The following is a 15,064-nucleotide window of genomic DNA, read 5'->3' as shown; positions in this document are numbered from 1 at the left end:
TCCACTAGAACCTCCCACAGCCTCAGGAAATATGTATATCCTGGTAGTAGTGGATCATGCTACCAGGTATCCTGAAGCTATTCCCCTTAGGTCGACTACTGCCCCTGCAGTAGCCAAGGCCCTCATTGGTATCTTTACCAGAGTGGGTTTCCCTAAGGAGGTGGTGTCTGACAGAGGTGCAAACTTCATGTCAGCGTACCTGAAACATATGTGGAATGAGTGTGGAGTGACTTATAAATTCACTACACCTTACCATCCACAAACTAATGGCTTAGTTGAGAGATTCAACAAGACATTAAAGGGCATGATCATGGGGCTCCCAGAAAAACTCAAAAGGAGATGGGATGTCCTCCTGCCATGTCTGCTTTTCGCTTACAGGGAGGTACCACAGAAGGGAGTAGGGTTCTCACCCTTTGAACTTCTGTTTGGTCATCCTGTAAGGGGACCACTTGCCCTTGTTAAAGAAGGCTGGGAGAGACCTCTCCATGAGCCTAAACAGGACATAGTGGACTATGTACTAGGCCTTCGCTCTAGAATGGCAGAGTACATGGAAAAGGCAAGTAAAAACCTTGAGGCCAACCAACAGCTCCAGAAGTTTTGGTATGACCAAAAGGCTGCAATGGTTGAATTCCAACCAGGGCAGAAAGTCTGGGTTCTGGAGCCTGTGGCTCCCAGGGCACTCCAGGACAAATGGAGTGGCCCTTACCCAGTACTAGAAAGGAAGAGTCAGGTCACCTACCTGGTGGACCTGGGCACAAGCAGGAGCCCCAAGAGGGTGATCCATGTGAACCGCCTTAAGCTCTTCCATGACAGGGCTGATGTGAATCTGTTGATGGTAACAGATGAGGATCAGGAGGCAGAGAGTGAACCTCTCCCTGATCTTCTGTCATCAGACCCAAAAGATGGCACAGTAGATGGAGTGATCTACTCAGACACCCTCTCTGGCCAACAGCAGGCTGATTGTAGGAGAGTCCTACAACAGTTTCCTGAGCTTTTCTCCCTAACCCCTGGTCAGACACACCTGTGTACCCATGATGTGGACACAGGAGACAGCATGCCTGTCAAGAACAAAATCTTCAGACAGTCTGACCATGTTAAGGAAAGCATCAAGGTGGAAGTCCACAAGATGCTGGAATTGGGAGTGATTGAGCGCTCTGACAGCCCCTGGGCTAGCCCAGTGGTCTTAGTCCCCAAACCTCACACCAAAGATGGGAAGAAAGAAATGAGGTTTTGTGTGGACTACAGAGGGCTCAACTCTGTCACCAAGACAGATGCCCATCCAATTCCAAGAGCGGATGAGCTCATTGATAAATTAGGTGCTGCCAAATTCCTAAGTACCTTTGACTTGACAGCAGGGTACTGGCAAATAAAAATGGCACCTGGAGCAAAAGAAAAGACAGCATTCTCCACACCTGATGGGCATTATCAGTTTACTGTTATGCCCTTTGGTTTAAAGAATGCCCCTGCCACCTTCCAAAGGTTGGTGAATCAAGTCCTTGCTGGCTTGGAGTCCTTTAGCACAGCTTATCTTGATGATATTGCTGTCTTCAGCTCCACCTGGCAGGATCACCTGGTCCACCTGAAGAAGGTTTTGAAGGCTCTGCAATCTGCAGGCCTCTCTATCAAGGGATCCAAATGCCAGATAGGGCAGGGAACTGTGGTTTACTTGGGCCACCTTGTAGGTGGAGGCCAAGTTCAGCCACTCCAACCCAAGATCCAGACTATTCTGGACTGGGTAGCTCCAAAAACCCAGACTCAAGTCAGGGCATTCCTTGGCTTGACTGGGTATTACAGGAGGTTTGTGAAGGGATATGGATCCATTGTGACAGCCCTCACTGAACTCACCTCCAAGAAAATGCCCAAGAAAGTGAACTGGACTGTGGAATGCCAACAGGCCTTTGACACCCTGAGACAAGCAATGTGCTCAGCACCAGTTCTAAAAGCTCCAGATTATTCTAAGCAGTTCATTGTGCAGACTGATGCCTCTGAACATGGGATAGGGGCAGTTTTGTCCCAAACAAATGATGATGGCCTTGACCAGCCTGTTGCTTTCATTAGCAGGAGGTTACTCCCCAGGGAGCAGCGTTGGAGTGCCATTGAGAGGGAGGCCTTTGCTGTGGTTTGGTCCCTGAAGAAGCTGAGACCATACCTCTTTGGGACTCACTTCCTAGTTCAAACTGACCACAGACCTCTCAAATGGCTGATGCAAATGAAAGGTGAAAATCCTAAACTGTTGAGGTGGTCCATCTCCCTACAGGGAATGGACTTTATAGTGGAACACAGACCTGGGACTGCCCATGCCAATGCAGATGGCCTTTCCAGGTTCTTCCACTTAGAAAATGAAGACTCTCTTGGGAAAGGTTAGTCTCATCCTCTTTCGTTTGGGGGGGGGGGTTGTGTAAGGAAATGCCTCCTTGGCATGGTTGCCCCCTGACTTTTTGCCTTTGCTGATGCTATGTTTACAATTGAAAGTGTGCTGAGGCCTGCTAACCAGGCCCCAGCACCAGTGTTCTTTCCCTAACCTGTACTTTTGTATCCACAATTGGCAGACCCTGGCATCCAGATAAGTCCCTTGTAACTGGTACTTCTAGTACCAAGGGCCCTGATGCCAAGGAAAGGTCTCTAAGGGCTGCAGCATGTCTTATGCCACCCTGGAGACCTCTCACTCAGCACAGACACACTGCTTGCCAGCTTGTGTGTGCTAGTGGGGACAAAACGAGTAAGTCGACATGGCACTCCCCTCAGGGTGCCATGCCAGCCTCTCACTGCCTATGCAGTATAGGTAAGACACCCCTCTAGCAGGCCTTACAGCCCTAAGGCAGGGTGCACTATACCATAGGTGAGGGTACCAATGCATGAGCATGGTACCCCTACAGTGTCTAAACAAAACCTTAGACATTGTAAGTGCAGGGTAGCCATAAGAGTATATGGTCTGGGAGTCTGTCAAACACGAACTCCACAGCACCATAATGGCTACACTGAAAACTGGGAAGTTTGGTATCAAACTTCTCAGCACAATAAATGCACACTGATGCCAGTGTACATTTAATTGCAAAATACACCCCAGAGGGCACCTTAGAGGTGCCCCCTGAAACTTAACCGACTGTCTGTGTAGGCTGACTAGTTCCAGCAGCCTGCCACACCAGAGACATGTTGCTGGCCCCATGGGGAGAGTGCCTTTGTCACTCTGAGGCCAGTAACAAAGCCTGCACTGGGTGGAGATGCTAACACCTCCCCCAGGCAGGAGCTGTAACACCTGGCGGTGAGCCTCAAAGGCTCACCCCTTTGTCACAGCCCAGCAGCGCACTCCAGCTTAGTGGAGTTGCCCGCCCCCTCCGGCCACGGCCCCCACTTTTGGCGGCAAGGCTGGAGGGAACAAAGAAAGCAACAAGGAGGAGTCACTGGCCAGTCAGGACAGCCCCTAAGGTGTCCTGAGCTGAAGTGACTCTAACTTTTAGAAATCCTCCATCTTGCAGATGGAGGATTCCCCCAATAGGGTTAGGATTGTGACCCCCTCCCCTTGGGAGGAGGCACAAAGAGGGTGTACCCACCCTCAGGGCTAGTAGCCATTGGCTACTAACCCCCCAGACCTAAACACGCCCTTAAATTTAGTATTTAAGGGCTACCCTGAACCCTAGAAAAATTAGATTCCTGCAACTACAAGAAGAAGGACTGCCTAGCTGAAAACCCCTGCAGAGGAAGACCAGAAGACGACAACTGCCTTGGCTACAGAAACTCACCGGCCTGTCTCCTGCCTTCCAAAGATCCTGCTCCAGCGACGCCTTCCAAAGGGACCAGCGACCTCGACATCCTCTGAGGACTGCCCCTGCTTCGAAAAGACAAGAAACTCCCGAGGACAGCGGACCTGCTCCAAGAAAAGCTGCAACTTTGTTTCCAGCAGCTTTAAAGAACCCTGCAAGCTCCCCGCAAGAAGCGTGAGACTTGCAACACTGCACCCGGCGACCCCGACTCGGCTGGTGGAGATCCAACACCTCAGGAGGGACCCCAGGACTACTCTAAGACTGTGAGTACCAAAACCTGTCCCCCCTGGGCCCCCACAGCGCCGCCTGCAGAGGGAATCCCGAGGCTTCCCCTGACCGCGACTCTTTGAATCCTAAGTCCCGACACCTGGGAGAGACCCTGCACCCGCAGCCCCCAGGACCTGAAGGACCGGACTTTCACTGGAGAAGTGACCCCCAGGAGTCCCTCTCCCTTGCCCAAGTGGAGGTTTCCCCGAGGAACCCCCCCCTTGCCTGCCTGCAGCGCTGAAGAGATCCCGAGATCTCCCATTGACTTCCATTACAAACCCGACGCTTGTTTCTACACTGCACCCGGCCGCCCACGCGCCGCTGAGGGTGAAATTTCTGTGTGGGCTTGTGTCCCCCCCGGTGCCCTACAAAACCCCCCTGGTCTGCCCTCCGAAGACGCGGGTACTTACCTGCAAGCAGACCGGAACCGGGGCACCCCCTTCTCTCCATTCTAGCCTATGCGTTTTGGGCACCACTTTGAACTCTGCACCTGACCGGCCCTGAGCTGCTGGTGTGGTGACTTTGGGGTTGCTCTGAACCCCCAACGGTGGGCTACCTTGGACCAAGAACTAAGCCCTCTAAGTGTCTTACTTACCTGGTTAACCTAACAAATACTTACCTCCCCTAGGAACTGTGAAAATTGCACTAAGTGTCCACTTTTAAAACAGCTATTTGTGAATAACTTGAAAAGTATACATGCAATTTTGATGATTTGAAGTTCCTAAAGTACTTACCTGCAATACCTTTCGAATGAGATATTACATGTAGAATTTGAACCTGTGGTTCTTAAAATAAACTAAGAAAATATATTTTTCTATATAAAAACCTATTGGCTGGATTTGTCTCTGAGTGTGTGTACCTCATTTATTGTCTATGTGTATGTACAACAAATGCTTAACACTACTCCTTGGATAAGCCTATTGCTCGACCACACTACCACAAAATAGAGCATTAGTATTATCTCTTTTTGCCACTATCTTACCTCTAAGGGGAACCCTTGGACTCTGTGCATACTATTCCTTACTTTGAAATAGTGCATACAGAGCCAACTTCCTACACAATGCACTAACAGTCAAAGCCACATCAGAAACCAGGCAAAAAGCGGGGGCTAACCATGTTAAAAAGGGTGCTTTCCTACACTGCTGCTTAGGCAAAACTCACTACCTTGTCTGTGCTTTTTAAGTGTCCTGCCATCTGTCCAGCGTGTGTGGGCTGTGAGAACTGTGCTCCGCTTGCCTCCCCAGTCGGCCCCACTCACCCTGCCGTAAGGCATCCCCAGGTAAGTGGCCTTCCTTTGGCACACTGCATTGCTGGTGAGCCTCCTTAACCAACAAATGTCCCCCTTTTAACCGCTATGCTGCCTGCGAGGCCCACGTCTCGAGGTGGCTCCCCCAGTTTCCTTTGGGGTTTTCTGTACCACTTTGCATGCCCTATCGGATGTGTACTTTTACAGGAGTCTTGGGAGGATGGGGCCATGCCTGGTGCTCTCCAAGCCGTTTGCCTTGGAATATTTGCTGATTGTGATATTCAACTTTCTCGTGGAGTTGTCAACTGCTCCGTATGGACATGGGCCCCAGGCATGTGACCCTGGGGATCATATCTCTGCCCAAGCTGGATGTCATGTAGCAGTTCCTTTCCGTCCAACTGTAAGAGGTGGTTGCCCCCTCAGCTGCTGTAACCAAACAAGGGGCACGCCACAAGAATTACTGACGGATGTGTTTGTTGCTTTGACAGGGGCCCAACCCAGAATGGTTTGGGTGGTCAGGCACTTATAAATTCACAGGCTGCAGGCATGGTGGACCCGCAGAAGACAGGCGGGGGGATGGGGGAAAAACGGAAGCCACAAAGATCAAGTGGTGGGGCTACCCTGGGATGAGATGGGGCCAACTTTTGGAGACACTGGGTAAACTACGGGCATCAAGTTGGCCCCATCTCTACTGCTCCTCTCTCTAGTCGCTGGAGTCACTCGCATATGGATTTAAGGACCCTAGCATTCTTAGTCGAAGTGACGTCCATTATATAGACCTTACACGCCTGGCCTGCCAAAGTTCCTCCCGAAATGCTGCATCCAGCAATGAGTTTGGTGGGAAGGGCCATGCGAAAGCAGGCGGTCGAGAAGAATAGACTTCGAGATCCATGCGGACCGGTGAATGTTCAGAGTACGTCCGCGGCAGGGTTGTACGGCCATGCACTCGGGGAGTCAACTGTTGTGAGATCAACCAGTAGTCAATGCGGGTATAGATTTTGTGAACTGATGAGTAATATGTGTATCCCGAGTTAGCCGGAAATCTATGCCACCAGACATCAATTAAGCCCTCATGCAGCGCTATTTAAGTGAAAGCTCGTGCCGGCTCCAAGGTGGACCCCGGGAAGGATCCCGGTCTTGGTCGAGGACACAATTAAAATCTCCTCCCCATATTTATGGCAGATCGTCCCACTGCAAGAGCCTAGCATTGAGCGCATGATAGAATTGTGGATCGTAATGACTGGGCCCATATACTCCCAGCAAAAGGGCCGCTAAATCATCTCTATTGCATCTAGCCATGATGTACCTGCCGCCCTCATCGGCACAGAATTCCTGCAGTCCGGACTCAAATGAGCATGCCCATGGCATGTGATATAACTCCTGCCACCTAGTATTGGCCCTGCATCCTGCACTGCGTTAAAACTCCACTCCCAGGTGCAAAGTGTGTTTCCTGCAACATCAATCCTGTGCCTTTGCAGATAAGCCACAACCTTGCAAATTTTCCGACAATCATTCAGTGTAAAATTCGGACAGAACAACAAATCAGAGCCTTTTCGGTTCACAAGCTTTCCGAAGTGCTGTATCCCTATCTCTATAGTTGAGGAGTCTTGCAAAAATAGGTTGGGGTGGGGTACATGGGACCGGGCGCAACAACCGGTGTGCATGTTCCACTACAAATATAGCAGACAAAAGTCTCACACCCCAGTAGATCAGTCAGCAGATGTTCCATGTTCCGTTCCGTATTGTCGATTCAGGTGGATTCTGGCACACCAACTATCCTGAGATTGTTCCTGCGGAGCCAGCCTCGGGGTCTTCGGTGTTAGCCGGCATGGCAAGCAGCAGCTTGTCCATCTTTTTCTGGGAGGCGGAGGGAGCAACTTATTCATCTTTTGCCTCTGAAACCCAGCTGCAATTTCAAAGAATGAATTATTAATCCAGCCGGCTGGAGGACGCCAACTTGCCTCTGCAAGTTGGTGTCATCCGGCCGGCTGGATTAACAATTAATTCTATGAAACTGAGGTGAATAACCCTTCACAATAGATGAAGCGTTCTGAAAATTATGCCATGACTAAGTGAGACCTTCCATTTTATATACTAAGAATTGAAACCTGTGGAGGAAACTCCAGCATTTTCCCTGTGTTCATGAGGAGCACCTAAATGTATTTAACTTCAAATTGAAACCTTTTTTTTTATACTATCATTCCCCCGAGGGCCAATTTGTTGCTATACATCTATTTACCCTGGTCCTGGGGTTACTGGGTGTGCCTAATTTTATTAAATTATTTTTCCTCCTCTGCGGAAGCAGTTTCCTGGGTCTTGGTGGTGATCGACGATCCTGGTGAGAAAGGGGATGAGCATGCACCACACAGATTTGCGTTGCCGTAGATTGCAGCAGTCCTCTGGCAGTCACAGGTGCCCGCTACCCAGCCACGGTGGTGATCCAGGAGAGCAGAAAAGGTGCCACGGAAAAAACGACAAGTCTTGTAATTCCACAGCAAACTTGTTTTAAAAAATGGTCCTCTCAATGTCGTGCGAGCTGCCCCTGCTTCTCTCGTTGTAAATCTGGCAGGGCATCCTTATAACCCCCCACTGCCTTTGTGAGGTGCATTGGCACATCTCCCCATTGAGGGGTTCAAAACATTACCTTTGCCCCCAGTGGCCCAACCCTTTTCGTGCCAACCTTGAAGCAATTTCCAGTTTGTGAGGGGAGTGGTGGGCACCCCCCCTCTAACGGGCCTGCCAAGGTGGGACAAAACTGGTCAAACCAGTCCTTACGGGTCCCTAGCAACTGTTATGGGCCTGGCTCTTGAGGCCCCCTTCGGGGGCGGCCTCTGCAATTTATTTCATACAGAATACAAATGAGTGCCATAAAGAGAATTTGTAACAACGTGTATGAATTGTTTTAGGTGTATGTGTTCTTTGTCATGCGATGTATTTTGATGATCTAACAGAAACCATAAATGGAGGCACCCAAATACTAGTCAGATGGCATGCTGTAACAAGCACAAGATCCTAGTTTACATATTTAAGCCATGTCTATAATTAGACAGGCCATATCTCTTGTAGTTATTCTTTTTGGAGTTAGACACCCTCCAACTTACTGGGTCCTACACTAACTGAGCTCAGCTCTCTCGGTATTATAGCCTCATGGTTCCACACTCACCGACACCAAACTACGCTATCCACTACAAAAGGCTCATGGTTCCACACACATTTACACCCAGCTGAGTTCACCCAAACCTAGGTCTGCAATCACTGACACACGACTACGCTCTAACTGAAATCTCATGGGTCCTACACTCACTGGCACCGAGCTCAGCTCTAACACAACTAAGGCTTTAAACGCCAAAGACACCAAATTAAGCTCTTCTAGAAATACTGTCCCAAGATCCCGCATTCTCTGACACCAATCTTAGCTCTTCAACTACTACACCGGCTGGGACTTCATATTCACTGACACAAGGCAGGGCACTTACGCTACTATGGCCTCAGAGCCCCACGCTCATGGACACCAGGATGAATTCTCTCAGCACCACAGCCTTAGAGGCCCCACACTGACAGCAAGCCAGACTCTCCCAGCAATACAGCCTTGGGACCCCAATTGCTTTGTCCCTAAGCTGCGCTCTTGCAGTACACAGTCTCTGGGTTCCATGCTAACAGACTATCCCTACAGGTCACCAGGGTCACAATGACAAAGCTGCGATATTAAAATTAGGAGGACCAGGAGGCCAAGGTTACTGAGAGAGGCTAGTTACTTTAGTAGTGGTACTTGACTGATACTAAGTAGAGCATAGAGCTTCAGGTCATTAGAGGCAGCCTGGTCTAGCCACTGGTATCTGATTTTAAAAGGCAGGAGGTGCACAAAGCTCCAGAGCACTAGACACTGCCGGATGCAGTCCTGACACTGCAGGTCGAGATATCACAAACCTTTAGGTTACTAGGACAGGTAGGTTCAGTTCTGGTTTAAAAAAAATATATATGAAAAAAAAAGAAAAAAAGGGAGCGCCAAGGGTCAGGTCACTCAGACAAGCTAGTCCAGGCCTGGTATTATTAAAGGTAGGGGAGACCGGCGCTCCAGGTCAAGTATGGACATGCCCGCCGAGTCGTGATAGTAAAGGTAAGGAGCACAGAGCTCCAAACCACTGTACAAAGCAACTAAGTGCCCCCCCCCCCCCCCACCATCTTACGTGACACCTTCACCCAGTAGTAGCTTTTTAAACCAGCATACCTTGCATGCTCATTTTTACCTACAAAGTTAAAATAATAAAAACGAAATTACAAGCCGGAGAGTAAAGGACTGGCTGGAGAGCTTTCAGTTATTTTATGGGGGCTACATGAGCATGAACAATTAAATGCACAGTAACTTATCCCTTATCTCTCTAGGCGCTGCCTACACGCCTGGTAATCGAAATCACGCAAGGAGACTGAAAGCCCCTCTCTTCACTTACCCAGCTACAGCAAGCCGAAAGTCAGATTGACAAAATTTATCAGATTTCCATGGTAAAAACCTGTCAAGAAACATGCAAATATGTCAGACATTTTTAGCTGAGGGGCTAGGTTTTCGTTGTAACGAGGACCGCAAACATATAAAGTAAATCATTTATTCAACATTGATTTTTTGTGTGCGAAACATTGCATAATTGTGATTGTCAAATATTAAATATTTACCATTTTCAGACCGGATTCAAATAAATATATTTTCTTTTAAATAATGTGAACCAGTTAATGATTTTTTTCATTTTTTATCAGCATTCATTTTTTTGACTTAATGTAGTGCGAGCATTTGACTTTACTCCACGTTCTTGCTGTAATTAATTCAAGCACTGATTTAATCACAACGGCAACAGAGTTGTTTTCGAAATCCCTGGGGTTTTTTGTCGTCAATGGTGCCCACGGTAAAGTGCAGGCTCTGCGTGGCTCACTTTAAGCCATCTCCCATTGGCTGAACCTCGGGCAGGCTCCTGCCTGAGAGTCACGCTTTGAGTGGCTGAAATGGTCACAGCAGTAATATCTGCCCTGCCAAGAGCCTGGTGCCTGTTTAAAAACTGGAATAACTGCATCCCTGCAGCGCACTTGTCAATCTCTTTACTGGATATGGTGGGTGCATGGGGGCTCGGAGCCAAAAGGTGGAGCAAAACATGGGAGGAAATGGATTGTGTGACAGGGCACCGCACTTCCTGTCTTTTGTAATTAAAGCTGTTGCGGGCGCCTATGGGAGGGGCAGGTGGCAAAGGGGTGCATGCGAGGTCCAGGATTGGCTAATACACTGTAATGATAGGTATGATGTAGCGATAGGTATACATTATATTGTGTTAAGCAGTGCTTTAAATGGGGAGAAAAAAGGTGCAGGTGCTCACCAAATTGAGCTAGAGGGAACAGGACGAGGAGGCAGGTTTAGGGGTGGGGTCTGGGAGCGGGGCTACTGGCAAACATTTATCGGCAATAGGTGTGGTATCTAACTGGTGGCGGATAGTGTGGTAGGCACTGTCATTTAAAGACAGCATTGTTCCCATTGTCATGGTCACAATATTTGCACAGACGTAGTTTAACTGGCAAAAACTATGTAGCGCACCAAGGATAATGTGTGGAATTGGGTACCAGCAAGTGGCGTAGCCAGTCCATTATGGGCCTGAATACAAGGAAGAAAATGGCAGCTGGCCCCCTATTTGATCTGTGAAATACAGCAATAACCTGGTTTCAGTAGGCTCCTAGGCCTCCGTGCTATTGTACCTGCTGCACCTGGTAGGCCCCTGGCTCCAGAGAATAGTTATCTTTTGAGCACCACCCAGTAACAATATCATGCTTTGTTTTGATTCCATTAAATTCTTCCAGGACACTTAAGTATAACAAAATAACTGCTTCAATTGTCCTTTCTTATTTTCAATTTTTAAATATTTTTACTGTTCATTTACAGGTATTTATGTTTGCAAACTTTCAAAAATCCTCTCACTCTGTAGTCAGGGAAAGAAAAGTAAACTTCAATCTTTATTCTAAAAGAATAGGCAACACTTTGTCAGACGGTATCGCCTGACATTCAACCTCGGTGACAAGAGGAAATACAAAATTTAAAGGCATCTTTTTGTTCTTTCACCTCAACTCCAAAGCGGTTTATTTTGGTCTACTTTCAGCACCTGTGCCACTTCAAGGAAAGGTTAACAGCTCGAAACAAATGTCCCAAAAAATAAATAAAGAAATTAATCAGCCCAACAATATTACCAGGGATTGTGCTCACAGAGAACCAGCCTTAGCCTTGCTGAAAGTGGCGAGTCTAATTTACCTTTTTCCATTTCCTTAAGATCTCTGCCGCAGGCAACGTCTGATTGGGATTTGGAGGCTCCACAGCCGGAGAGCCTAAAGGGTTCAAGGGATATGAAGAGGAAGAGTCCACCAGGGTAGAGGCGTCCTCCAATTTCACCTAGGATCCAGGGTGGCCACTCAGGCCATATCCCCCACCTCCTACCCACCCATCAAGGGCTCAATGTCCCAGCTCGGCAGGGGGCAACAGAGTCTGGTGAAAAATACTGTCAGATTCCAGTGGCACATGGGCTAAGGGGTGAAAATGTTCGATCATACCTGGGTTTCTGTTTGGTCACTCATGCTCAGGCCCTCCCCTCCCCCACTCATTCAATTTGCACATATCAGTGTGCCCATGTCAGCCAATGTCCTGTACACTGACACTCCGGCCTGAAAATGAGAGCCCCAATATTTGTGCGGAGGTAGCGGAGGCCTACTTGCCTGTGTGATAGGCCTCCAGCAAGGCAGTTCATTTGGCCCATGCAACAATCAAATGATACAGACACCAAAACCGGCCAATATGATGCCAAAAAGTGGCCCACAGCTGGCCCTCATGGACCTGCCTTATCAATTTGATCCTGGCAGCAGGTACTGCATGGGTGTAGAATCCAGCAACTGAAGGATTTGTGTTCTTCCTTGGTCCTGGATGGCACTGCTGTAGGAAGGTAACCTCTTTCTAGCCTTGTTACCCCCACTTTTGGCCTGTTTGTGAGTACATGTCAGGGTGTTTTTACTGTCTCACTGGGATCCTGCTAGCCAGGGCCCAGTGCTCATAGTGAAAACCCTATGCTGTCAGTGTGTTTGAATGTGTCACTGTGATCCTGCTGGCCAGGACCCTAGTGCTCATAAGTTTGTGGCCTATATGTGTTCCCTTTGTGGTGCCTAACTGTATCACGAAGGCTCTGCTAACCAGAACCTCAGTGTTTATGCTCTCTCTGCTTTCTAAAATTGTCACTGCAGGCTAGTGACTAATTTTACCAATTCTCATTGGCACACTGGTACACCCATATAATTCCCTTGTATTTGGTACTTAGGTACCCAGGGTATTGGGGTTCCAGGAGATCCCTGTGGACTGCATCATTTCTTTTGCCACCCATAGGGAGCTCAGACAATTCTTACACAGGCCTGCCAGTGCAGCCTGAGTGAAATAACGTTCACGCTATTTCACAGCCATTTACCACTGCACTTAAGTAACTTATAAGTCACCTATATGTCTAACCTTCACCTGGTGAAGGTTGGGTGCAAAGTTACTTAGTGTGTGGGCACCCTGGCACTAGCCAAGGTGCCCCCACATCGTTCAGGGCAAATTCTCCAAACTTTGTGAGTGCGGGGACACTATTACACACGTGCACTGCACATAGGTCACTACTTATGTGTAGCGTCACAATGGTAACTCCGAACATGGCCACGTAACATGTCTAAGATCATGGAATTGTCCCCCCAATACCATTCTGGTATTGGGGGTACAATTCCATGATCTGCCGGGTCTCTAGCGCAGAACCCGGGTACTGCCAAACTGCCTTTCCGGGGTTTCCACTGCAGCTGCTGCCAACCCCTCAGACAGGATTCTGCCCTCCTGTGGTCTGGGCAGCCCAGTCCCAGAAAGGCAGAACAAAGGATTTCCTCTGAGACAGGGTGTTACACCCTCTCCCTTTGGAAATAGGTGTGAAGGGCTGGGGAGGAGTAGCCTCCCCCAGCCTCTGGAAATGCTTTGATGGGCACAGATGGTGTCCATCTCTGCATAAGCCAGTCTACACCGGTTCAGGGATCCCCCAGCCCTGCTCTGGCGCGAAACTGGACAAAGGAAAGGGGAGACACCATTCCCATGACCAGTACCTCCCAGGGGAGGTGCCCAGAGCTCCTCCAGTGTGTCCCAGACCTCTGCCATCTTGGATTCAGAGGTGTTGGGGGCACACTGGACTGCTCTGAGTGGCCAGTGCCAGCAGGTGACGTCAGAGACCCCTCCTGATAGGTTCTTACCTCTCTTGGTAGCCAAACCTCCTTTCTTGGTAGCCAAACCTCCTTTTCTGGCTATTTAGGTTCTCTCCTCTGGGCTACTCCTCAGATAACGAATGCAAGAGCTCACCAGAGTTCCTCTGCACTTCCCTCTTCAACTTCTGCCTAGGATCGACCGCTGACTGCTCCAGGATGCCTGCAAAACCGCAACAAAGTAGCAAGACGAGTACCAGCAACATTGTAGCGCCTCATCCTGCTGGCTTTCTCGACTGTTTCGTGGTGGTGCATGCTCTGAGGGCTGTCTGCCTTCACCCTGCACTGGAACCCAAGAAGAAATCTCCTGTGGGTCGACAAAATCTTCCCCCTGCTAACGCAGGCACCAAAAGACTGCATCACCGGTCCTCTGGGTCCCCTCTCATCCTGACCAGCGTGGTCCCTGGAACACAGGAGCTTGGTCCAAGTGTCTCCCACAGTCCAGTGGCCCTTCTGTCCAAATTTGGTGGCGGTAAGTCCTTGCCTCCCCACGCCAGACAGCAAACCTGTCTACTGCGTGATTTGCAGCTGGTCCGGTTTCTGTGCACTTCTCCAAGGATTCCTTTGTGCACATCCTAGCCTGGGTCCCCAGCACTCCGTCCTGCAGTGCTCAACCCTCTGAGTTGGGCTCTGACGCCGTGGGACCCTCCTTTTGTGACTCTGAGTTCACAGAACTTCCAAGTGCCTGCTGCGGTACTTCTGCGGGTGCTGCCTGCTTCTGCGGGGGCTCTCTGAGTTGCTGAGCGCCCCCCGTCTCCTCCTTCAAGGGGTGACATCCTGGTCCTTCCTGGTCCCCAGCAGCACCCAAAAACCTCTACCGCAACCCTTGCAGCTAGCAAGGCTTCTTTGCGGTATTTCTGTGTGGAAACACTTCTGCAACATCCAGCACGCCGTGGGACATCTTCCATCCAAAAGAGTAGTTCCTAGCCCTTTTCGTTGTTGCCGAATCTTCGGCTTCTTCCACCCGGAGGCAGCACTTTTGCACCTTCATCTGGGGTTTCCTGGGCTCCTGCCCCCCAGACACTACCGCAACTCTTGGACTTGGTCCCCTTCCTTTTCAGGTCTTTAGGTCCAGGAATCCGTCTCCAGTGTTTTGCTGGTGCTTGTGGTTCTTGCAGAATTCCCCTATCACGACTATTGTGTCTTTCTGGGGTAGTAGGGTAACTTTACTCCTACTTTCTAGGGTCTTGGGGTGGGGTATTTTGGACACCCTTACTGTTTTCTCACAGTACCAGCGACCCTCTACAATCTCCCATAGGTCTGGGGTCCATTCGTGATTCGCATTCCACTTTTGGAGTATATGGTTTGTGTTGCGCCTAGACCTATGTTCACCTATTGCATCCTATTGTGATTCTACATTGTTTGCACTACTTTTCTTACTGTTACTTACCTGTTTTGGGTTTGTGTACATATATCTTGTGTATATTACTTACCTCCTAAGTGAGGGTATTCTCTGAGATACATTTGGCATATTGCCACTAAAATAAAGTACCTTTATTTTTAGTAA

General features: G+C 49.2%; 1 protein-coding gene across 3 annotated transcripts in view; it reads right to left on the bottom strand.

The window, feature by feature from the left end:
* Positions 1-15,064, bottom strand: part of FOXRED2 (FAD dependent oxidoreductase domain containing 2) — a 75,151-nt gene that overhangs the window by 41,008 nt on the left and 19,079 nt on the right. For all 3 annotated transcript variants that reach the window (XR_011202714.1, XM_069231180.1, XM_069231181.1), the window contains exon 2: positions 9,723-9,782. The gene's annotated coding sequence lies outside the window, so the exon portion shown is untranslated. The remainder of the gene's footprint in view (positions 1-9,722; positions 9,783-15,064) is intronic.

This window comes from Pleurodeles waltl, chromosome 4_2, assembly GCF_031143425.1.
Source record: "Pleurodeles waltl isolate 20211129_DDA chromosome 4_2, aPleWal1.hap1.20221129, whole genome shotgun sequence".
Taxonomy (NCBI): Eukaryota; Metazoa; Chordata; class Amphibia; order Caudata; family Salamandridae; genus Pleurodeles; species Pleurodeles waltl.
The sequence above is the reverse complement of the archived record's forward strand: the minus strand, read 5'-3'. Positions and strand labels throughout refer to the sequence as shown.